The sequence below is a fragment of the Aythya ferina genome, assembly GCF_964211825.1.
Source record: "Aythya ferina genome assembly, chromosome: 2".
Classification (NCBI taxonomy): domain Eukaryota; kingdom Metazoa; phylum Chordata; class Aves; order Anseriformes; family Anatidae; genus Aythya; species Aythya ferina.
Genome location: NC_140297.1, coordinates 68,324,167 through 68,350,773, shown reverse-complemented (window position 1 = coordinate 68,350,773; position 26,607 = coordinate 68,324,167). Strand labels below are relative to the sequence as shown.

The 26,607-nt window shown below is 39.5% G+C and overlaps 1 long non-coding RNA gene across 1 annotated transcript in view; it reads left to right on the top strand.

Annotated features, from left to right (window-relative positions):
* The window catches only part of LOC311433000, a 43,263-nt gene extending 18,186 nt beyond the window's left edge, over positions 1-25,077 (top strand). The window contains exons 3-4 of the long non-coding RNA XR_014690481.1: positions 23,944-24,130; positions 24,996-25,077. This is a non-coding gene — a long non-coding RNA (uncharacterized lncRNA). The remainder of the gene's footprint in view (positions 1-23,943; positions 24,131-24,995) is intronic.
* Positions 25,078-26,607: the final 1,530 nt, after the last annotated feature.

Here is a 26,607-nt window from a genome sequence, read left to right as displayed (position 1 = left end):
GTGAGAGAGCGGTTGTGGGGTTTAGCTGCCCAGCACGGTAAAACCACCACAATGGCATGTACTATTACACTTGAAAACCTCTAGTATCCATACCCAGAAGGGCTGAATAGCATGAAGTGAGTACTTCAACACTTATTGCAGTGAGCTGAATGGACTAAGACATCTGAATCTTCCCATTATGGAGGTTTTTTTAGGAATAGTAAGGAGGATTATCAGGAAAAAAAAAACATGTCAAGAGTAAGATCACCAACTGAAGGATCTGACTCCATGGGATCAGGATGATATCACTGTTGGTGCAACTGACAGCAGTGTAAAAACTGCTTTCCATGTTGTGAAAAAAAGAGTCCTTAATTGCTTTTCTTTCATTTTATCAGAGCAGAAAATCAAAGAATTACTGCCTGTTCTGAGCTCCATTCATGGTAAAGGTGATGACAAAAGGTGATGGCAAAAACTTTTGCTCCATTAAATAGTGTAAATCTAATAGTATTCCTTTCTGAAAGCAAAATCAAATTTATTTATGTCAGAGTCTGCTTTGGCACTAAAAAGGTGGTATTGTTCAATTCTAAGGACATGCTATCAGGAAGCAAATTATGGTCAGCTTGAATTTATGACAAGAAGAGTCTGGGAAATTAGGTTGTGAACTACTTATTATTTATTTTTAATATGTAAAATTATGATGCTTTTCTAGCTTACCTTACATTTTTAAAATATTCTTTTGGTGTTCCTTAAAAGGTATCAGATTGATAGCAAAGGAGATTAACATTTACTGGCAAAATCATTGGCAACTTCCTGATGTGTTTGTATCTTAATGCTCCTTGTGCCACATCCGGAAGGGGACTCATGCAAGTGAGTTTTGTGCCCTTGCAGTTATCCCCCTTTTTTCACAGATCTTTGAACTGTGACGATCCCTGTCCCTGCTCTATCTATGTAGGCAGTTCCTAATCCAGAGTAAGGCATTCCTAAACACCCCTTCAGTGACTCTGCCATCTTGTATACCTGCAGATCCTGAATCTCCAGTCTGGATGAGGATACTTCATTTTAGCAATAAAATAGGGGATTTGCTAAGGGCAGTTTGGCCGTGTTTGGATGAACTGGCTGTTAAGATCAAAACTGGAGAGTGAACTAGCTTCTAAAAATCACCTCTAGCAAATGGTTGCTTTTATCAGAAGGCTTTTTACCCGTACTCTGTACTTAGATCATGAATCCTTTCTTGGCAAGAGGGCAATCCCTCCTGGCCTATCCCCAGGCTCTGCCTGTGCTCTCTGGCATTGCCATGAGAACCAGCCAATACATAATGAGAGCACACTGACAGATTAAAAAAATGGTTAATTTAAGAGATAACATAAGTAACCAGTAAGACGGTTACTGAACACATATTATACAAAGGCTGAAATGGGAACAAGAAAAAAAAATCATACGTAAACAATGCCTCGCTGCTGAGGATGGAATGAAGATAGCTCTTCTCATCCTTCAGAAAATAATATTTTCCTGCTGCAGAAGCTGTCTCCCCCATTTCCTCTCAAAATCATGTATTTGTTTTATAAATTTTATTAATTAGAAATAAACAGTTGTGTTTTTCTTGCCTTTCTCCAATACCAATACTGAAGCTAGGATAAGACTTTTTTTAATTTATTTTTATTTATTTTATTTTATTTTTTTATTCTGCATTGAGCCTATCATCTGGCAACAAGCTACATTGTGTCTCAGACTGCATACCTGCAGAAGAGGCTGAGAGGGTGGAAAAATTCCCAGTGCATAATCCAGAAACACCAAAGTGAGACATTCAACCTGTTCAGATTGTTCCCTCTGTCTGTGCTCAGCTGGAAGCACAGCTGATCTGGTAGAGGGTAGATGAAGGGAGGTGGCTAATAATTGTCAGTACCTTCAGTAAATTACTGTGAGATGGAGCAATGAGGAAACATAAGGGAATGGTGACTCAGCCATGTGTGCCTGAGTCACAACGCCTCCTGGGTCTGCTCTGCCACCATCAGTTTAGTGCAGGGTTTTAGGGTTGAATTTTTTTTTTCCCTAGCACTTTTTCAGAGCTGGGCCTAGAATCATACTAGTGCAATTTATCTCCTAATGCTTCTTTTTATCTGATTTACAAATGAGTAAGTGGTGTAATGTGAGGTTAAGAGGTTTTTCCTTAGCATGGCAGCTGTAATACACCTGATTTAGATATGATGGCTTTATTTCTGTAGATTGAGGTTAAATGCAGTTGACTGGTTCAGTCAAACAAATGCAGGAATTAAAATAAATAGGCATCATAAATTGGATGTATCCTAATCTTTCATCTTTAAGGAGATAGTACATATGAGACCTATTCTCTGCCACTATAGCCTCTAAACTCTGGTCCTTAGAGAGCTAGAAAATAGTCTCAGATTCACCAGTCCAAAATTCTGTGTGTGCTTCTGTGCCAACTGTTTATTATCTCTTTCAGCTTGAAGAGTTTGAATGAGACAGCAGGAAACACTGTGCACAGGACAGGAGTTGGATGTAGGTCTATCAGAGCTTGACCTTGCTTCTGGATTCTCTTCTTCTGGTTACATTTCTAGCCCAAAGCCTTTTTTTCAAGCAAGTGCCTAGATGGTTATAAAAAGTATCTGGAAAGAAAAAGAAAGATCCAGTGTGTCTTTACTCAGCTACTGCTATTGCAGGAAAGGAAAAACTATAAAAATGCTGCTGGTATGACAGTTAAAACACCTGAAAAATTCTTGCATTTTCTCTGGCTGCACCTGTAATAGTCACCCTAAAATACCACACAATTATGACTGGTTGGATAGCGTGATTTTTTTAGGTAATGGGGAAAAGGTATTGTGGCCCATTTGTTAGTGCTTGTGTGTCTTTCAATCTTTTGCACATACTGCCCCCGCTTGCACTGTTAGCAGTGTACTTGGAAAACTCAGCCTGTGCATTTTCCTGTGACTTGCACGTAGCTGTCTGACACATGGAACATGGATTTGATGATACCGAAAGTGTCTGTGTTACTGTTGCTTTATACTGTTGCTTTATAAATATGCAATCACAATACATAAGTGTTCAAACCTATAGCATGTCTTGAATGCTAAGGCAGTGCTGGGGTAAAGAGGGATGTGATCTGCAATAAGGCTGTGGCTTTACTGTCTGTGGTTATTGCTACAATGGTGGCAAAATGGGAATCTAGAACAAACTCCAATCCCTGATTTTGTTTCCTGATTTCATATAAATTATTTATGTTTCTGCTATCTGAGCTAAGGATTTGGCCTCTGCCATTGCTTATGTGTGCTTGATTTAAGTGACAAAACAGGCTGCAGAGCTGGCAACTGTCAGAATAATCTTTCCATTAAACTGATGGTCCTTTTTAATACAGTCTGTTTTCTTTTAATGGTAGATGGTATAGCTGTGCAATGGAAAGCAAATTATTTTTTCTTTTTCATTTAATCTTCTTAGTGAAAGTGGTAATCCTCTGCTAATTTCCTCCATCAGAGCAAGCATGTGTCTCAATCACATTTGTAGTTGGAGCAGAACAGCACTCAGCTCTCAAATTATGATAATAACTATTTAGATTAGTTCTCTGGTATTTATTCATATTGGGGATCTAGCAAGTAAGTCTTTCCGCTACGTGATTTTATGTGTTAAATCCGCATTATTTTCTTTAATACTTCTGCAAGCTTTGGCATGCTACTGTCCATGTCCTTGTCTTCTTGTCAAGCAAATGTGAAGCAATGCTGCAGTCCCACCTCACTGTGTCTGAACCCTTACTTCTTGGTCTTTCATATTTTGACCTGGCAGAGACAGGGATCAGAGGAAATTCCAACTTTTACTTCAAAAAGGGGGCATATTTTATTTCAAATGTTGTGTAGGTAGATGAGGTGCAAGTCCTATTTGTATGGCATTCATAAGAGATAGTGTAGTATGTCATCAAAACTGTTAATATCATACTGGGGAGGGGGTTGGACTGTACTGTGTATATAGATGAATATCAAAAAGACAGAAGAAACCTAATAAAGCACGAGTTATAACCTGCAGTCTACAATATAGATTCCCGTGTATTCTGAATACTAGTTTTGGAGCACCATGTTTACATACCATACGACTTTTACAATTTCATTTGTTCCATGTCTAAACTGAAAATTTATCAGTTCTCCCTGGTCTTCTTATCGTATCAAAGTATGAGCACTGTTCTGTGGATGTACATACAATATAGTATGTGAAGAGTGATTGAGACTGAGTCAACAGGATTGTCACTCATGTTTTGATGTACCTCTCCCTTTCTTGTCAACTTTCCTCTTGGAGTACTTCTTGATGGATTTGTTCTGCTGCTGATAAGCACGGCTGAGTAGTGGCTGTGAGAGTAACACTAAATACAAATTTTTTTGCAGTATCTCCTTAACAATACAGAACAACAGACATCAATCATTTGTAATTGAATTCTTAGGATGAAAGATCTCCTTTTGCATCAAGGTGCACATGAATTGTCAAACTAATGTACCACAGTTGTAAGGATCAGTTGTCATAACCTAGCCATATTATGTTCCAGAATCTGATGGTTATTGTAAAACTAGAATAGAGCATTTCATGCAACTGTGTACACCTGTGAAAGGATAATTGAAACATAAGGAGGATTTTTCCTTTACTCAGTCTCTTCCAAGAGGTACAGTGAAGCCAGTTATAAGCTCTCCGTAGAGTGAAAGGTGTCTCGTTGTAGATCTATGTTTTGAGCTACATTTAAGTTTATGTTTGTACACATAAACATCAGTCCCTTAGTAGTTAAGCTTACAACAGAAATACAACATCTTTGACTAGAAGCTGGAGACTAGCTCTAACCAGAGAAAAGCATGTAATGATGTTACATCACCACCATAGTTAATATGAGGATCACCTGTGGAACTAAACCAAGAAGAAATTTTTGCAAATACATATTTTTTTTTATCTATATTCAATCTTCTCTCTCTCTCTCTCTCTCTCTCCCCCTTTTTTTTTTTTTTCCTTCCCAAAATCAACCATCTGAATTCTTAATTGAACAACTTTTTTTTTTTTTTTTTTTTTTTTTTTTTTTTTTTTTTTGCCTTTTTCTTGCTTAAATTTGAAGTTACTTTAAGCAGTTGAAAACAGTTGGGCTGTTCTTCTGCACATAATCTTTGCTTAGCCTTCTGTTTTCTGCATTATATTAAAAGTCAAATCTCTGGCAACATTAGGAAATATTTTCTTAATTATACTTTGAAGAAGACATTTGATATACTTTATTTTAAGTGCAGCAAAGCTGTGAAACCATTATGTATTTCCTACCATTGGAGCAAATCTTCCTCCAGGACCTAAGATCAACAAAACACTTAAGCATCTGCTGATGAGATGAAATGCCATCCTAAGGCAATTTTTTTAAATAACACTTTTCATCACCGTCTCTGGGATTCTCCATTACTGTTTTATTTAGTTTGCTCGGGAATTAAGGAAAATTGAGAGAATATTGTGACAGTGTTGTTCACAGATGGAAAAAATCCCTGAGGAGAGTCACAGCAATATTTTTTAGTTTTCTTCCAGTGCTGCAAGGTTTAGCTGAATGGATGTTGAAATACAGAGATGATTTACTGCACCAATTACTCTGTTCACTTTATTATCTTTTTCCAATATGCCATCAAGCTAGTCCACTAATAATTTCATCAATGGTGTTCTCTGTCACTAACCTAATTTTTCAAAAATTTGTTTTTACAATAGGAGAATTTGTATGAGGGATGCATTGTCAGGACTGATTTATGTTACTTTGGTATTAATTGTGACTGCTTAGATATTCAGCAGAATTTTTCTTTCTTTCTCACTTGCAGAGTACACAAAGACTCACTTTCTTTAAAACTCACCTGTTAACAAATGGTATACATGTAAATTATTGTCATTAATGACATTACCAACAGAAGGCTCTGTTTAATAGGAGGGGTGGTTGTGTTAAAACAATGTAGAAATACCTACTGAGAGATGACCATGGTTCTGAAGAACTTTTAACTTAAACTTATGGAAAGGGATTAGTGAAGTAAATTAGAGAAATGTCTTGTTTAAAGTTACATGCAAGTGGCAGAATTCAGGTTAGTATCAGCAGAGCCACCGAGTCATCCTGTCTTCTTGGGACGCCACCTATTTCAACAGACATGTATTTGTGTCTGCATACATGCTTAGTTTTTGCTAATGGGCAATCCTCTTTTTATAAATTGTTCTCTTTCTGAATATTGTAAAGATTATCACATCCTTAAGAGGATGATCTGTTGGGGGATGCCAATTAAAGTTTTAATGTTGTAACAGCTGTTGTCTACTTGTAAATGATTTCTCCTAATTTTGGGGTCTTCTGTTAGTACATAAAATGGTTTGTTATTAAATCTGAAAGTCCCCAAGGAATTCTTCGCATTAAACTTTAATAATTGAAGAGTGCAGAGGAAAAGCTGAAATAGAGATGACTCCATTCTAGAACAACTTTTAAAAGTGCCACGTCTACTGAAGATATAAAACCCCATGACACAGCATGTGTTTTTGTTTGTCTTCTTGAGGGACCAGCTCTCAATCCCTAAAACAAGTTGGCCAGGATAGATTATCTGGAAAATTAAAGTTCCCTTAAAATCTCCTTACACTTAGTAAGACATTCTGTTAAGACTCAGAACAGGTCTACTACCTTCAGCAAAACTACAGCTATTTACATCTGAAAATTTGGCTCATTGGCATAAGGCTATCTAACATCATACGATGGGTGAGCAATTGGCTAACGGGCAGGGCCCAAAGGGTTATGGTAAATGGGGCTGCGTCAGGCTGGCGGGCGGTCACCAGTGGGGTCCCTCAAGGCTCCATTTTAGGGCCAGTACTTTTCAATATTTTTATAAACGATCTGGATGTAGGAATAGAGGGTATTTTGAGCAAGTTTGCTGATGACACCAAACTTGGAGGAGTTGTGGACTCAAATGAGGGCGTAAAGGCCTTACAGAGGGATCTGGACAGGTTGGAGAGCTGGGCGATCACCAACCGCATGAAGTTCAATAAGAGCAAGTGCCGGGTCCTGCACCTGGGACGGGGAAACCCTGGCTGCATGTACAGACTGGGCGATGAGACGCTGGAGAGCAGCCTAGAAGAGAGGGATCTGGGGGTCGTGGTAGACAGCAAGTTGAATATGAGCCAGCAGTGTGCCCTGGCAGCCAGGAGGGCCAACCGTGTCCTGGGGTGCATCAAGCACGGCATCGCTAGTAGGTCAAGGGAGGTGATTGTCCCGCTCTACTCTGCGCTGGTGCGGCCTCACCTCGAGTACTGTGTGCAGTTCTGGGCACCACAGTATAAAAAGGACATGAAACTGTTGGAAAGTGTCCAGAGGAGGGCTACGAAGATGGTGAAAGGCCTGGAGGGGAAGACGTACGAGGAACGGCTGAGGTCACTGGGCCTGTTCAGCCTGGAGAAGAGGAGGCTGAGGGGAGACCTCATCACAGTCTACAACTTCCTCGTAAGGGGTTGTCAAGAGGCAGGAGACCTTTTCTCCATTAACACTAGTGACAGGACCCGCGGGAACGGGGTTAAGCTGAGGCAGGGGAAATTTAGGCTGGACGTCAGGAGGGGGTTCTTCACAGAGAGGGTGGTTGCACACTGGAACAGGCTCCCCAGGGAAGTGGTCACTGCACCGAGCCTGTCTGAATTTAAGAAGAGATTGGACTGTGAACTTAGGCACATGGTCTGAACTTTTGGGTAGACCTGTGCGGTGTCAAGAGTTGGACTTGATGATCCTTAAGGGTCCCTTCCAACTCCGGATATTCTATGATTCTATGATTCTATATACTATTTGACTGCTGTCTTGAGCCATTTCCTTGAAATTCTCACATCAAATCAAGCATGACACAGTGCTGTAAGATGTAGGCCAGCCAAATGTGTAGCCTGGAGATAATATAAAACATCCATTGTAGAGGATTACTGGGGGTTAAAAAATAAATAAATAAATAGATAGATAAATAAATAATCTATATTCTAAGGGGCATACTATAAGGAAGATTAAAACCTCAAATTTACCCATGATTCAGATGACCAGCTTTCCCTGAAAGTGTTTTGTACAGTACGCATTTAGCCAATTTTACTTCAGTATTTACAGGGGCTATAGAGGTATAAGGTGATGATGATAACAATAATAATAACAGTAATAACAATAGTAGTAGTGTGACAATATATATTACCAGAAGTAGTATAACAAGAAGAACAACTACAGAAAGATATTGAAAGTAATATAACCAGATAAGTCCTGCATATTCTAAACTAGTGTTAAAGTGTAGCCAACATGGGACTTTTGGGGGACTGATCAGATTAGCAGACTCTAACCTCATCCTGTAATACTGACATTCCTTTTGTTTTTTTCTATCAAGGCTGGCCACAATTATTTTTTTCCTCACAGTTTCATACACCTTGTTCTTCAGAGAAGTTAACAACACTAGCTGTTGCTCTAGATCATGCACTGCTGAGCTGTTACACAGGGAGCTCGGTATATAGCGTGTTCAGCAGTTGCTCCAGTATAATTTTAATTTAGACGAGTAAATCTGGCACATATCTTTTCCACTACAGCACTCATTTGTGTACTGCATCATCTTGGTCTCTATGCTAGTCACATGCATTATGCACATAGTACATGCTGTCAAATCATTGAAAGGCCCAGGAATAACCTCTGTCACAACCACTAGCAGATTTAAAACCATCCTTGCTTGCACACAAGTACTTTCTCCATCAGGATCAGTGCCGGGGTGTATCGCTGTAGTTCCCAACAGCTTTGCACCCAGCTGGACACTCAGGAGTAGAAATAGCTTGGGCTTCCCTAGCTGGGAGGAACAGTGGCTTTCCATTTCTGCTCCTTCAACAGAAAGTAGCCCAAGAGTTCTGCCACTAGGTTGCCCAGAAGAGTGGTGCATGACCAAGCTGTGGTGGTCTGGATCCATGTGCTTTTCTCTTGTTATCAAAAACAGAAACTTGAGGAACTGCATTAGCAGAGACCATCCAGCACAGTGGCTGTTCAAGTTTGCACACCACCAATGCATACAGGGAATTTTACCTCTCCAGAAGCTGTGTTTTGTGCTTTGTGAAATTCAGGCGGATGACAGTTTTCCAGTTTTGCATTAGAAGCACAGCTTTAGGGTTGTATGTTCTTGTAGGGGCTACACAGAGGTGCAGGGTCTTACAGAGAGTGATGCCTTGTTAAGAGAGACCAGCCTGAGTTGAGCACATGTCCAGAATTTCTTAGCATGAGATAGGGGATATTTGTTTGAGTTCAACTCTTTGGTTTAAGCACTACCGTTCCTTCTTCCTTCATTTAATTGCACACTTCAAAAGCTTTTAGTTTGAAAAAAAAAAAAAAATAGTTAAATAGCTTAATGAAGTAGGATTTATAGGACTTTTTTTTTTTAAGTTAGAACAAAAACAAATCAGCACAACAGTGTAATTATGAGTTAATTGTTCTAATAACTTTATCTCACTTTTAATTTTTATTTTTAATCTTGATTTCTCTTTCTGTGCTGAAGAATAGGAAACAATCCAAACAATAAATTAATTAATTACTCTCAGCTCCTTGATCTCTTCCTTGTTCTTCCCACCCCCTCTTTTCAGATCATTAGAACTATGAGATAATCAGGGCAAGATTTTATTTGCTAACTCCTTCCTTTCTCCCAACTCCTCCAGTTTTCCTTTCTCCTCTAAATCCCATTTTATCTCCTTTTTGTATGCACACCTTTCTATCAATTTTCCATTTTATGTGTTAAGTTATTTCAAGAGAAAATGAAGAGGGGAGTAAAAAAGACCCCTACCAATATTAGTTTCTCAGTGTCTGAATTTTGGCGGTTTTGCTCTAGCCTGTTGAAGTCAATGGAGCTCTACTGAAATGTCCTTGGGCATCTCCAGTCTCCACTGGAGTTGTCAGAGACATCACTGTGTTTTGCTATTTGGATCTGGAGCATAGGCAATGCACCGTTATGTAGTACTGAGTGCAAAAAAAATCCATGCCTCCCTTAGCATCACTGTTTTTTCCTACCTGCTGCAGCTCTCACCTTCAACTTCCACTCCCTGGAAACTGGGAATTAAACCTTGTAATGGAGGGGGAGGTGTCTGCTGCTGGCAGCTTTGCAGTGCAGGCTTTTTCAGACACACCAGATTCACAAAATTCTCTCTCCCAAGAGACAGCACTGGGGAGTTTCTGTTGGTGCTGTGCAGGACTGTGGGGTCCAGACAGGATCCAGGGATCTGTTCTGCTCAACACTGGAAGAAGCAGATGTGAGAAAAAGTTGTTGTGATGAAGATCTCCTGGTACAAATAAACTGGACCAATGAAGAGTGACAGAAGAAAAAGAGAAGCGTTGCCTTCTGTAGGCAGACATAAGCATGGTCTGTCTGTGCTCCAAGTGGCCTAGAAGCTAATATATTTGATGTCTCAGTGGACCAGTGAAGTTTTCAGGGCTGACTGTTGCTACTTGCTTCTGTTCATAAGTAACTTACAGTCAGGGGCTAGGAGTTGCTTGGACAGAGCAAACTCATGCCTGCCACCACAGTAGGGACCTGAAAACCTTTGGGACTTGAAAATACTTGTTCCTCAGGGTAGTAGTGGCATCAGGGCTAATGCCTGAGCTCTTCTGATGCAAAATTCAGTTATTTCTGCCATGCACATCATAAATAGGTAAAGATGTTTCTCCTCCATTGTTGTGACATGCCATTTTCTATTGGTACTTATACCTCAAGACCACTTGAAAAATTACGTCCTGATCCCTCTGCCCTCACAAACAGAGTTTCACAAGCACTTTAAGTTGTAATAAGTCATCATTTATACTAAAGAAGAAGTCCTTTCCTCTCCTATGCAGACATTCATTCCTGACTCGATGGTCCTCCCTCCCTTCAGCTGCCCAAGCACTGGTATGTTAATGCAGCAAGTTGAGAACCAATTCACATTAGAAACTGGCCAGCAAAAACAGCTAGGTTGACTTCTTTTGGCAGCAGCACTAACGTATGCCATCTGAAAGTGTACATGAAAATATGGTTAGTTCTTCTAACTAGGAAACTGATTAAAGGTCCGATAAGTCTTGTGGTTCCTTCTAGCTTGTGCTTTTACTGTGTACATTGAAATACATATATTTAAGGTGCTAAGTTATACTCCTGAAAGCTACTTAATATATGTAGTCGTACCTAATGATGCAGAAATTCGGAGCCCATTATGGTCAGAGACTTTTGGCATTAACTTCAATAAAGACAGGATTTCACATGGAATATCAGTATTAATGAAAAACAGATGAGAATAGTAACTATAAATTCTGCTAGTAAATGGTGAAATCAACAAATCCTACTCAGCATTTACTGTAATATATATTTTGCCTGAGTAAGATTTGCAAGATTTGACTCAAAAGAGATGCATATTAACTTTTAAAGTTTTTTGAGATATTTTCATGGTCTTAAAAAAGCTGTCATTATGCAATTTTTTTTTTTTCAGATCTTGTTCTTAGCATCTTTCTCATTTTCTTGTTTAAGCCTGTTGTAATAGTCTTTCTCTCTTCTTTCTCTGCTCTCCTTTCCCTTTCCTTCTTCCTTATCTTCACCTTCTCCCTATCCTTCTTCTTTTCTCTCCTCTCCTGCTAGTCAGAGAACACTCGTGTTTGTATACTAGCCATGCTGTCATTTCCACTATCTGAATACCCATATTAACTATGAGAGCTGTGTTTTCTAAGGCACAGCTCTGATATGTGCTCTGTGAATAGTTACCCCGTTACAAAGCAAATTGACATGTACTCTTTAAACATTGGCTTATCAGTGTTTCTGTGTATTGATAATTACACCAAAGGGCTGCACATCTCCTCCAAGTGGCTGAGCATTACAACTCCCATAGGTGTTGAAGAAGAGACATAGAATATCTGTAAGTAACCCAAGACCACCTCCTACTCCTAATCTGGATGATGTAGAAAGAATAGATGGCATGCTTATCAGCTCTAGTAAAGTTGTCACATTTAAATTAAAATGCATCTGTAGGTGGTCTTGTGCTTGTTTGTGTTAAAAATTAGTCATGAACTAATGAGTCAGGGTGCTCTATGTAGGAAATGAAAATGGCAGGTGATTTTTTGTTATGTTTGACTTCAGTCTAAAAGTATGTATTGAATAATGACATGTAAGTTTTTTTTCTCCAGTTCTGCTCTACCTTCTTCCAACATACTTCGTTGACTAACTTCTTCAGTTTCCCAAACTGAATCATAGAATCATAGAATGTCTCAGGTTGAAAGGGGCCTTAAAGACCATCTAGTTCCAACCCCTCTACCATGGGCAGGAATGCCACCCACTAGATCAGGTTGCCCAGGCCCTTATCTAGCCTGGACTTGAACACCTCCAGGGATGGGGCATCCGCAACTTCTCTGGACAACCTGTTCCAGTGCCTAACCACTCTCTGAGTGAAGAATTTCCTTCTAAACTGGTTCTACAGTGAGTAGACTCTATGAAATAAACATTGAAGAGAGCCTGCAATTGCTGCTTACACAAGTTATATCTAATCAAAAATCGATTTTAAAGTGAGAAAGAGTTAGCTAAGATGACAGATAACTGCAGTTTGGCTTCTGAGCCCTCAGATACTTCCCATTGCTCTCAGCAACCAACACTCTGACAGAGGACAAGGCCATAGAGTAGAGGATGAGTCACATCACAGGGGAAGAGGTCATAGGTTATCTGATAGGAGATTGGCAGGGTCCTGACTTAAAGCTTCAGCGTTTGGTAACACACGTTCTACAGTAGCTTCTTGGAGCAAGAAAACCTGAAAGAAGAGGACCACTGTTTGGACCAATGACATGTATCAGATAGCAGAAGGGACAGAATGCAATGGTCCAGAAGTGAGATTATAGCCCTAGCTGCAGGGAAGGTACTACCTTTAGACTTCTACTGTGTTGTAGATAAAATAATGATTATACTAGGGAAAGGTATCCATCAGGAAATGGAGACTGCTAATCAGAGTCTATGTACATATCTGGGGCTGAGAGGGTCTGGAGTATCATGAGCTAAAGGGTGAATCCATCATGGGAGGTGGATTTGGAAGTGGAACAAGTCTGTAAAATAGAGTAGATGGTATCATGGGGACAAAGGGGTCAAGGAACTAACTCAGTTTACTCACTTTACGGATAGAAAAGGGGATGCAGGGACACTGGAAAGTCATAGCCAGACTGAAATCATGGAAGGCAAGTCTTGGGGTCAGGAACTTTTGAGCACTGTTTGGATAAATTAACAAATCATTTTATCAGTCTTTTAAAAAATGCTGCTTTTTAGGAAGTTACAGGCAATGACTGAGGATGTTTTGGGTCTTGAAAATCAGAAAAATGTGCACATTAATGCTGAAAATAAGCTATTTTATCCGTGTCCTGTCAAATTAAACATAAGGTGATATTTTTCATATTTGAATCTTGACAAATTGGTATTTTGGAACAATATGTGGAACAAAAATATGTAGCATAATAAATCTCGGTGTAGAGTCTTTGCTCTTATCAAAATAAATAGATAACTAATTTTGGATTGTTTTCAGGCAGTTGAAGTAAATATTTGTTTCTGAAAAAGCAGTTATATTTGAGCTTAGCTTTTCTACTGTTACTCTGAAATACTTTTTTCTATAAAGAGAGTATCTTTTTCTATAAAGAGATTAGAGTTTACCTTCATAAACCTGTGGAGGACTTACACAAAAAGTGAATAGTTAAGGATTCCAATGACTTCAATAATTTCTTTCTCGTTTTTAGTTTAACATTAGTGCAACAATGAGAAGTGCAAAGTCCTGCACCTGGGGGGGAATAATCTCATGCGCCAGTACTTGTTGAGAGCCACTCAACTGGAAAGCAGATTTGCAGAAAAGGACCTGGAGGTCCCGATGGACACCAAGCTGAATACAGACCAGGAATGTGCCTTTGCAACAAAGATGGCTGCACCAGGAGGAATGTTACCAGCAGGCTGAGGGAGGTGATTCTTCCCTCTCTGCTCAGCACTGGTGAGGTCATATCTGGAGTGCTGTGCACAGTTTTGGGCTCCCCAGTACAAGACCTGGACATATTGGAGAAAGTCCAGCAAAAAATCACAAAGATGATGAAGAGCCAGGAGCATCTCTCCTGTGAGTGAAGGCTGAGAGAGGTGGGACTGTTCAGCCTAGGCAGAGGTTTGAGTGCTGATGTTATCAATGCCTAAAAATACCTGAAGGGAGAGTGCAAAGAGGCTTTTTCCAGTGATGGCCAGTGCCAGGACAAGAGGCAATGGACACAAATTGGAACACAGGAAATTCCTTCTGAACACCAGGAAGCATCTCTGTACTCTGTGGGTCACCCCCCATCATGGAGAACTGGCACAGGTTGCCCAGGAAAGTTATGGAGTCTCCCTCCTTAAGGATATTCAAAAGCCTCCTGGACATGGATCTGGGAAACTAGCTGTAGCTGGCTCTGCTTGAACAGGGGAGTTGGACCAGATGTCCTCCAGAGGTCCCTTCCAACCTCAACTCTTCTGTGATTTTGGAATTGTGAATTTCATGTAGGCTTCAAATCATTGGATTTTACCTTTGCAAACAAGAGTAGAGCATGATCTAATTAAGACATCTATATTCACTTACTCATATCTGATACTATGTTAATATTTGCACATTTTAGGGGAGAGATATCTAAAATTTGGGGCCTTGCTTTCCCTCCCCCCAATTTATTATTATTATTTTTAAATTTATTTTTGGCTTTTGTTCTATCTTTTTTTCTGCCTGAATTGTGAAGCCTTGAGGTCCCATCTCTTCCTGATGACTAGTAGGGATGTTTCAAAGTGTCTGTCATATGTCACCACACTCGGAGAAAACTGCTAGCCATGGACAAGCAGCAGTCACTTTTACTGTGAGTGCTGCCAGTTCTGTTGGAATTTTCTGTCTATGAGCGATGGTACTATTGTCAAAGTCGAGGGCTCGTGGTGGTATCTGGCAAGGAAAGACCCATCCTATGCTTCACTTCAGTGTGACTATGGACAAGTCATCTGGCCTGTGTTCCCCAGGTGACAAAGAGAAGCATAAGCCTCTCTACCCCATAGATGGTTGTGAAGATCATAATATGGGAAACCTATTAATATGCAGTATATAACATATTCCATTTAATATTCTTTTTATCCATATTATAGAAATATATGCGACCTCTAACTGAGTTCAGTCCCATCTTGTTGAACACATCTGCCAAGGGAGCCAGTCCCTAGGAACTGAAGCCATGAATGCTGACTCTGCCAATACTGTATTCTGTCTTGGCAAAATGACAGAAATTGCAAGTGCTTGGACATAGACCAATTCCTCCTGGGTTGCCTCTAAATGAAAATGACTTCATATATATAATTGAAAAGGTAAAACAAATCAAACAGCCGAACAGCCATTCGGAGAAATGAAATAAAATACATCTTTCTCTTCTCTTTCATATGCTTACATTGCTTTGCTATAATGATGCCACCTGCTTCCTTTTAGGTGAATATAGCAGTATTTTATTTGCAAAGGTTTTTCTTAGACATATTCCAGTTCAGGAAGACCACGTTCTTATGCCTTTAGTAAAAAAAAAAAAAAAAAAAAAAAAAAAAGGACAACAACAAAAACCCTCTAAAACCCCAGACTTACATATGTACATATGTGGACAATCTGTCTGTCAATATGTACCAGATGTGTTAACTGTAAAGTTGATTTAGTATTCTGCACCCATATTTTCTCATGAGGCAGACTAATGAGAAAGGAAAATAGATAAGGAAAATATCAAGGTGAATTGCAATGAAAATTTAGATTGTTTTACAGACAGGTAAATAGAAACGGGGATAAAAAGTGGGAACTTTCATTCTGCCACAATTGCTTCTGCTGTACAATACCACACACTTTGAAAAAAAATAATAATTAGGATGGAAAAAAAGAAAACACTTTTGTTACAGACACCTAGATGTCTCCATCATATCTGTAGCTAAACATGCTTGCACTATGTTTGGCAGGAGAGTTAATCACAAACATGACTTGTAGTAAATATATGTTATTATCAAGTATATTCTAGTTTGCTTATGATGGGCATCTATGAAAACTTGCCCAGTTTTAAAGAATCCATTGGTGAAGCACAATTCTTTATTGCTGAAATACAAACATTGTGTGAAATAGCAACATTTTCAGTGATTCAAAGAAGAAACATTACTGTTGCAGGGTCCTGTAAGCTGACTGACGTCCAAATTCCTTTATCAATAACCTTTCAAATTAAATTGTCTATTCAAACTGCACATGCTAGTGAAATTATTTGTTGCCAAAAAATTATCCAGTAAAACTGATCACTTTATTTCCTTCTAAATAGCTCCCCTCTCCTTTTATTACTAGCTTCAAAACAGTTGTTTACAAAAACAAACAAACAAAAAACTTCTTTCAACTTTCCATTATAGGAAGATAGTGTGGAGCAAAGGAGAGAGCAGTGAACAAGGATTCAGGTTACCTGGGGTTTATGTTAAGCTCTCCCATCCATCTGGTGACTGATACGGGCAAACTCAGGAATCTTGATCTCTCTTTTCTGTTTCCAAGAGGGTGATGATGATACTGGCCTCTTTCAACAAAGTCCCTTGATACCTGCTTGCTGAAGATGTGCGTTGTGTGAAAGTCAAATATTTCACCAGCTATGCAGACAAATGGTGAGCTCCTGCTGCATTCGATCCCTGCTCCCTCTAACTTGAGCTTATTAAATTAGATAAAAACACATGACAGTAGAAGATAACTAGTTGACCTCTGCATGCATAGATATATAGATAATCTGAATCAGATGGAACAAAGAACAGATGTTCTTTAAACATATGTGCAAACAAAAAAATGCAAGTGTGAACATTCATAAGCAGTGAATATAACAGGAGAACTGAATAACATACGATTTCAGGAAGTAAGCAACTATTTTTGTGGAATGGTTTGGAAATTTTCAGCTAGCTCTAAAAATGGCACATGTTATAAAATTAAAGGATTTGGGGATTTTTTGGGGAGCTTTGAGCCATAAGGACATTTATCTAAGTGTCTTTGGTCTTTTCTCAACAAGAATAAGATGGCTAAATGGATGACATCCAAGGATATGCATCTGTTTGTGTCTAGACTTCTTTTTATATGGTTGAATTTGTAATGTAGACAATTCATTAACTTTCCTTTCCAGACTCTTTCAGTGCTCAGTTAATTTCTTGTGGTTCAGTTTTAGTCACCCTACAGCCTTCCAGAACTTTTGGTTTTCTCAAAGTGAGCACTAAAACAACTGATTAAAAAAATAAACTGTTCTGTTACTGTTATATTTTCTTTCATTTGAAATATCTTCCTACATTTGACTCCAAATTTCTCTTAGCCCAAGCCCACTTTTAAGTTATTATGTCATAATGCCATTGATTTCAGTGCAGATCTGCAACATCCTGTAGAAGAAAATTAGGTTGAAGTCAAGTCTGTAATTGTAAAGATATTTTTCTACTACCTGACAGGCTACTTATTAGTGATATTACAAATAGGAGACAGGTTGTTAAGCTTGGATTAAATGTCTTAAATCACTACATGCTATCTTTTTTATTGTTGAATGGGAAGAAAAAGACAACTGTGAGCTTTCCAAAGATATATAGGAAATATAAAATACAAAATAAGTAAAAGATATATATATACACACACACATATTCTTTCTCTGTAAAGAAATTTGTGCTTTCACTGTTCATGCTTCTGGAATTTCAGAGATACTGTGTTTTTGTTCTAAATATGCAAAAGCAAACCAGGAAGACATTGTTTTTTCTCAGAATATACATTTATGAAGTGTCATGAAAATATGACTCTTTTCATTTTAGAAGATATTGAGGACATAAGTGAGAGAGAGACATGTTAAAATATATGTAGTTCTCCAGATCTTTTCATACAATTATGCTCAAGAAATCCCATATACCATGTGAAACAGAAACATTTACAAGGGTTTTTCTTTGATGTATACTGACCTAAAATGTATTTCACTCTTGACGAAATACATGTATATGTTTTATACACCATCAGTAGCAAATTCATCTTGGTGAAAATTATTCTCTCTATTTGGAAATCTTCATGTTTAAGTATGTCATCTGCTTCCTAAGGTCAAAGACATCAGTTCTCTTTTTCACACTAACCTGAATAAAGCAAAGGGGAAAACTAAAATATCTGCAAGTTTGGTTGGTACCAGATTAGCTCTGATTTACAAGGATGTTCATGTTACTGTTAGTGAATTAATATATTTGTACTAGCTTGCTTTAATTTAAATGTGTTCCAGACCAGTTAAGTGGAAGAGTTAAATAGATGTTTAGTGTTTAATAAATATGAATGTTAGTTTTATTTAACATATTTAACATATTAGTAGAGCTGGGTATAAAATAGTTTTCCTCCACCTCTAGAGTTTTTGAGATTTAGCAAGAATGTTTCTATGCCACATGAGCAAAAAGTTATATAGTCTGTTGGGGTTTCACACATGTGCCCTCACACATATACAGGGCCCTTTTAAGTAAATAAGTTTGTTTTTGTTTTTGTTTTTGTTTTTGTTTTTGTTTTTGTTTTGTTGTTGTTTGTTTTGTTTTGTTTTGTTTTTCTATATAGTCTAGTGGTGAAGGTGCACAATAAAAAATCTAAGTCCAGAGTGAGTAGGCTGAATGGCTGAATTTAGGTAATTTTTATGTTTGCAATACTAAGTACTGTGGGATGGCTTTCTCTCCTGTTACCTCAAGAATTCTGCACTGTACCTGATAGGCCCTACCTGAGAAATGTTTAGTCATAGTCATGATGTGAGAGGTTTGCTTTCTGTGAATCCATGAATCACTGAGAAAGCATTTGGTTGAAAAAAAAATAATCCCAATAATTTCCATTTAGTCATTCTGTCTGCTGTTGGTTTTCTTCTTGCATCTTCCCTTCTTTTTCTTCTCTCAAAACATATTTTGCAAAGATGGTCATTTTCAGATAAATCTGTTGAAATTTTAACAACAGTGATTTCTTTGAACATCTGGCACATCTGGGGTTGGAGTCCTGAGAATAACTATCACCCTCCCTCCTGTCCTCCTCATTCATATTTAAAAAGCAAAACAGACATCTTGTGTTTTTTCTGTTACCTTTGTTAGCATAGAACAAGCAAGAGACTCTGCAGGAGGGGAGCCTTCATACAGAGAGTACATAACCCTCAGAGGTGGTCAGAGCAGTTGGCAAGCGGAAGCTGGGATGCTGGGTGCTGCCTTTGCCTCTGCAGCAACTCAGTTTTCTACCCTTGCTTGGCTTCTCTCTTGTTCCCTTGTGGTATTTCCAGATGCTTTTTCCTATCCTCATAATTGCAGTCAATTCTTGTGCTCAGATTCATCTGATTTTTCAACACCAAGCTGCCTCTGATTGTTTAAAGTGGCTTCAAGCTTCTGTTTCTCTGCTTTTTCTTCCGGATTCTCCTGTTGTAAAGCTACAGGACATTCACATGAAGGTCCAGATTGCCAGATGTGTCCAAAGCAGAGTGTGTCCCAACAGGCTTTTTTTTCACTCATGCTAAACTAGATATTATTTTTGTTTCCAGCTGCATCAGCTCTTCTGGCTAGGCCTGAAAACTTCAGGCTGGTGCATCATATAGCATTTAGCGAACTTTTCAGTCATTACTCAGCACACACTGCCATAAGGTCCTAAAATGATGGCTGCTTTTCGAAGCTGAACATTCAAATCTACTTGGATCAACCAACTCAATTTCGAAACAGCAATAGCTTTATATTCAAGAAATATATTGGGATGTTAAACATCAAGGAAAGAGCTTGAACATAGTAGTCCTATAGACCACCCCACTGTAGTTGCTGAAGTCCATACCATTAGCTAGCTATCTTGAAATCACCTTTAAACCACTCAAAGGCAAAACTGGTAGAAGAGTGTATTTATTAAATGGGTAAAAGGCTTTGAGGTTTACAGAGGTTTATAATGGCACAAGACTTGCAGACAGGTATGTTTTTTTCTTAAAAAATAAAAATAACAAAAAAAATAGAAGGGCTCTAGAATTTCATCCCATACTCAAGTGACAAAGCATTAGATGTTTACAACCTCCCAGCTATGGATCTTGTTCTTAAGAACCTTTACTGCTTTTATGAGAAATGTTTGAGCTGGGGACACATTTCCTCAGTTGTTTACCTCCCCTTGCTTGTTCACGAATGGCCTGACCAATCCGGTGGCCTTCTATCATGGAGTGACTGCATCAGTTGACAAGGGGAAGACCAACTAATATCATCTATCTAGACTTCTGTGAGGCCTTTGACATGGTCACACATGACATCTTGTTCTCCAGATTGGAGAGAGATGGATTTGAAGGGTGGACCATTCGGTGGATAAGGAATTGACTTGAAGACTGTACCCAGAGAGTTGTGGTCAATGGCTCTGTGTCCAGGTGGAAGCTGGTGATGTGTGCTGTCCCTCGGGGGTCCATCTTGGGACTGGTTCTGGTTTTGTCAGTGACATAAACAGTGGGATTGAGTGCACCCTCAGCAAGATTGTAGACAATACCAAGCTGTGGGGTGGAGTAGATACTCCAGACGGAAGGGATGCCATCCAAAGGGGCCTGGACAAGCTTGAGAAGTGCGCCGATGTGAACCTAATCAGGTTCAACATATCCAGGTGCAAAGTGTGGCGCCTGGGTTGGGGCAATCCCACACATGAGTACAGACTGGGAGAAGAACTCATTGACAGCAGCGCTGCATGAGAAGGACCTGGGGATTCTGGTGGACAAAAAGCTTGACATGAGTCAGCAGTGTGTGCTTGTAGCCCAGAAGGCCAACTGCATCCTGGGCTGTATCAACGGATGGGGGGCCAGCAGGTCAAGGGAGGGGATTGTGCCCCTCTGCTCTGCCCTCATTAGGCCCCATTTGGAGTGCTGCATCCAGGGCTGAGGCCCCCAGCACAAGAAGGATGTGGAGCTGTTGGAGCAGATCCAGAGGAGGGCCACAAATATAATCAGAGGGCTGGAGCTCCTCTCCTATGAAGAAGGTCTGAGGGAGCAGGGGCTGTTCAGCCTGGAGAAGAGAAAGCTCAGGGGAGACCTCTTTGTGGCCTTTCAGTACTTAAAGGAAGCTTATTAAAAACGATGTAAAGGGACTTTTTACTCAGGCACATAATGACAGGACAAGGACAATGTTTTTTAACTAAAAGAGGGGAGATTTAGATTAGATGTGAGGAGGAAATTCTTCACTCTGAGGTGGTGAGGCACTGGAACAGGCTGTCCAGAGGTGTGGATGCCCCATCCCTGGAGGTGCTCAAGGCCAGGCTGGATGGGGCCTTGGGCAACCTGGTCTAGTGAGAGGTGTCCCTGCCCATGACTGGGAGGTTGGAACTGGGTGATCTTTAGGGTGCCTTGCAACCCAAGCTGTTCTATGATTCTGTGATTCTATGAAATGTTAAAGGCAAAGCAAGGGCAGTCATGGCATGTGCTTGGCTAAACTATTACTGAACAGTTCCTTAGTAAGGGATAAAGAAACTTTGTCTGCTTGGTGAAGCAATGAGCAAGTCCCAGTGAGGAGCCTTTCCATATACTGAACATTGTATTTCACATCCGTCTGTGAACTGACAGCCATCTTCTGTGCTTATGTACAGGGCTAACACATACTCATAGTACCATGACATTGCCCATTTGACAAATTTTTGGATGAACAGTGTTCCACATTTTCACAAAGAGAAAGGGCAAAATTCAGAAGGCTTCTATGTACATTAAATAAATAAATAAATAAATAAAAGTATACTTAATAAAAACATATGTGCTGTTGAACCAACAAAGAATTTGGTAAGTTACTTAGACACTGGTGGCCACTGCTTAGTCCGGTATTCATTGTTCCCTTGTGCTTTCGCTTTCACCATCTGTTTGACATTTGTTCATAGACTAAGTTTAATGGTGGGCTCTTTTTGGTGTGGTAACATTTTCACTGCTGCTCTTGCACAGTTTATAACCTCAGCAGGGTTCTAGGTGCTAACACAGGGATATCTAGGGGCACATTTTTTCTTAACACTGCTGATCTAGATTAAGACCCACACAAATTTTATCATGTTCCAAGAATTAGGTTTGTCTCTCATTCTTCTATCTGCATAGGAATCAGTGATTTAAAAATCTGGAAAATTTTAAAAGCTGGAATCAGTTTTTTAAAATTTAAATTTTTTTTTTTTTTTTTTTTGGGGGGGGGGGGGGATATATTTCCCACCTGCCCTTCCACCTAAGTCCCGTATTAAGCCAAAGCTACTTGGTCTCTTTTGGCTACTGTACATTAAACACATTAACATAACATCTGTTGTCAGTAGCTGACACATCTTGCTGTGCTGGGATGGATCACAGTGCATATGGATGGTATTTACTGCTGAATAGGTAGAGGGAGAGAAGGGGATGAATGGACAGAAAATTGTGAGCTCTCCAGCTCTCAAAGCCAGAGGATTTAAAATCAGTAATTCTTTTGTCTTCCTCTGCCTTTTAAAATGCCTATTGACAAGTCAGTGAAAAGAGTGACCTTGACCTCCTATTGTCCCCTTGCCTTTGTGTTTAAATATCTGAGGACCTTTCTGTATTGCACATTGTTATTTAGGCAGAAGTAAGCTTTTTGTTGGGCTTTGTGAGGCCCAAAACCACAGCCTGTACCAGGCCCTCTTTCACAGCCTGGGCCCCATGGGGCTTGTCTTCAGAAACATCTCCTCAGACAGATCAGAGATCTCTGCCACTTACTCATCTGGTGCCCCCAGCACACTGTAGCATGGTAGATTTGCAATGGGGCTTAGCAGAAGGCTGGGATCATCACCAGCTGGACACTGCCTGGGGCCAAGGGCAGTTCCTGTCCTTGGGATCAGCTTGTACACCTCCAACATACAGCCCTCAGTCGTGGGTTCAACCTTCTTCACCATGATCTTCAGCCTCATTGGTGCTAGCCAGCTTGCTTCATGCTTCAAAGTCTGCTATCCTCATATGGCTCTTCCTGCATAGCCCTGGGTAGGAAAAAGCACAGACTCCACACATGAGCCTTCACATGGTGTTTTCAGGGCCTCAGTCTGAGAAGAATAGCAGGCAAGTGTTGCCTGTTGCAGTTGTTGCTGTTTTAGCCATTTGTTTCTTTAATGTCCTCTAATAATAACTGCTAGCTATTCCTACGAAAGAAGCAGCGTGAAGAAAGGGGTGAAAATATAATTGTTTGCTAGCACATATTTACTCTTCACTGGAACTGTAATGTAGGTTGATTACTTCTCTTGTTGTTTAGTTTGAGGCTACTTCAAGTTTCCTAGCAGGTTGTATTTTATTTCCTTTTGGCTCTCAATAGTGTGTGCGGGTCTGAAGCATCTTTAAGAAAAAATTCATTTTGTTTAGCATATTATATCCACCCCATGAGACTTTAGTCACTGTGTATATACTAACAGTTAAATGGAATACAGAGAAATCCCAAGTAGTGTAGACATTCTTAACACATGCATTAACCAACTTCTACTAATGTCCTTTCCAGATTATTGAGAAAGAGATGTAAAAAATTTAAGTCAAACAAGGGAATTAATAAATTAAATACTCTACTATGAAAATCCTAATTTATGACAACCTCTGTTCCAGAGGGACTGTGGTGAAATGACCACATGGACACCAGGGTATCTTTAGGGATCAATAACTTCAACACTTTATTGAGGGCAGGCTTCCTTCTTATACCAGTAGTTCTACAAGCGGTACTTTCCCACTAGCTATTCATTGTCCGGCGACAGCAAACTTTTAGCAACTCCAATGTCTTAAGGGTTGGAGAACAGGCAGTTTGAGACAGCAAGGCATCTCGTGAATCAGCCTTCTTTGTTCCTTCCAACTTGTTTACATTCCTCATGGCCTCCTCGTTAAGAGTCTGATGGTATCACCAACCACAGCGCTTGTCAACCCCCATGGCAATACTCCCACAGGAACCTGTTTCTAATGGCAAGTCCATCAGAATCAGTGGAAATGACTAATGTGTTAGGTCATATTTTTCTCTTTTCCAGGAAAGTCACCTTATCAAGAGAAACCTGAACATGTGCTGATACACTCTCCCAAACCGGATCTGAAGTCAGCCAGCCTGCACTTTGCCTGTAATTTTGAGCACTCATTATCATCCTATCAGAGTTTCTGCATGTCTGAAGAGGAGAAGTTGAGGCAACTGTGCAAAGGGGCAGCAAAGAGCAGAACCAGGTGAGGAGTCTGTCCTGGTTTCAGTTAGGACAGAGTTAATTTTCCTCCTAGTAGCTGGTAGGGTGCTATGTTTTGGATTAGGATGAGAAGAGTGCTGATAACATGCTGATGTTTTAATTGTTGCAGAGCAGTGATTACACCAAGCCAAGGACGTTTCAGCTTCTCACTCTGTCCTGCCAGTGGGCAGGCTGGGGGTGCAGCAAGAGCTGGGAGGGGACAGAACCAGGACAGCTGACCCAAACCGGCCAAAGGGGTATTCCATCCCATATGGGATCATGTTGAACAATATACAGGGGTGGCTAGCCAGGGTGGGGAGGCTGGCTGCTCGGGGTTAGGCTGGGCATTGGTCAGTGGGTGCTGAGCAATTGCATTGTGCATCACTTGTTTCGTACACATTAGTAGTAGTAGTACTATTATCATCATTATTGTTATTATTATTTTCCCGTCTTAATGAACTGTCTTTATCTCAACTCACAGCCTTCACTTTCCCGTTTCTCTCCCCCATCCCAGAGAGGGAGGGGGGAGGGTGAGCAAACAGCTGTGTGGTGTTTAGCAGCCGGCCAGATTAAACCACAACAGAGACAAAGTGAGATGTCACGTGGGAATGTTGGAGGTAGCGTTTTCATGACCAGCTCTGGAAGGATTTTCAGACAACTTAGTTTAAGTGCCTAAAAGCTTTACTGAACTGTGTCAAGGAGAAAAATCAGTAAAGAATGTGTTAAAAGAGAAAGAAAATGCCTGAGCAGTGTAGTGTGACCACACTATGGCTCTGTTGCTGGGTCAGGAGGGTGTCTACATGAAATTTCCTATTATAGATTGCCAGGCTGGAATGACAATTTGTTTGTAAATTATGTTTTCATGCCAGATTAAGCCAGACTGAAGCACTCTGATACAAATTGTGAAGAATAGTCTTGTAATACCTCCAATTCAGGCAACACACAAAAAGGCAAGTCAGTTTCTGTATTTTTATTTGATTGTGTTTAAACCAGTATTGACAATATCGAGTCACAGATTTGCAGCCGTTAGGATTGCCAGTGCTGAATTGGAGACCTTCTGCCTTAAAAGCACATGTATGGAGCTAATCAGATAGGAAACAATATGCACAGGCTGTGTTCTGCATTCTTAGCAGAAACCAAAGAGGATGTCTTCAAAGTACAATTAGCACAGCATGTATATTATGCCTCCTGGACTATTAAATGTTAAATTCTGTAAGAGCTAGACGAAGCTCATAGGCATATATATATGATATAAACATCACAGTAAAGTAGATTTCTCTTTGTCTGGATATAGTGAAGAAATTTGAAGTTAAGGCATTATTAGTGCTGGTTTATCTTTTTTTTTTTTTTCTTTCTTTCTGTAGGATTATAATTTGATGTTCATTTAGCATTTTCTATTCAAATCTGTGGAGAATATCAGACCAGACAGTCCTTTATATTGTAATTTCCTGGAGTATTTAAGCTGCTGTCTACTGTTGCATTACTTTTCTCAGAGACAATGTAATTTACATTATATAGCAATATAATTATTAGAGTATAGAACTAAGTCTGTTTAGTGAAACATACAGGTCTTTAATGAACACTGGATTTTTACTTCATTAGAGGAGCAAAAGTGGTTCTTACTTTAATTAGGAATTTTTTTGGATACTAGAAGGGCTTTTAACAGAGGCTACATTTTTGGGGACCTTTGAACTCCAGTTAAAGACCATTATTTTGTGTTACCATTTCACCCGTGGAGAGGTTATCATCTTATCATCTTGGCACAAACACTGTGAATGTCCTGAGGTATTTCCAGGGAAACACTTTGGGAAAGTCAGAGCAGCTGTAAAGAAATCTAAAGCAAATAGATGACAGAACAGGAGAAAATGGGTTGAAAGGAACAGAGAAAAAAAAAATGGATAAAAGTAAAATAATAATAATAATAATAATGATTTGGAAGATGGCTGAAATACTTTGAAAGACTAAGGAGAAAAATGAACAAATGGAAACATAGAAGAAAAAAAGAAAAAGAAAAAATGTAGTAAGGAAAAAAGTTAAAAAAAAAAAAAAGAGAGATTAAATGTAGAAAAAAGGAAAGAATGAAAAATAAGAGGGAAAGCAAATGAATGATGGGAAAGGAAAAAGGAAAAGTGGATGGATATGTAAAGGAATATAGAGAGAGGTTATGTCCTTAGCATTGTCATGCAGGCATTACATGAGTTTTAACAATAACTTCAAAGTGCACTAGGAAAAAAAAAAAAAAAAAAAAAAAAAAAGCATTTGTCTCTGGATTACAAAGATATTGTGTCAATTTTCAGAAGTCTGAAGTCCTAGGTAGATCTATGTGGTTCAGAGCTGATGATGTCAGATTTTGGAAACAGGCTTGTGAGGTGTTCTGTGTATTTTAAGCAGAAAACAGATATACTGTTGAGCCAGGGAACAAGATGAAGGATGTTGATTCCACAGGTCTTAGCCAGCACAGTCAATGACCCCAAAGATAAG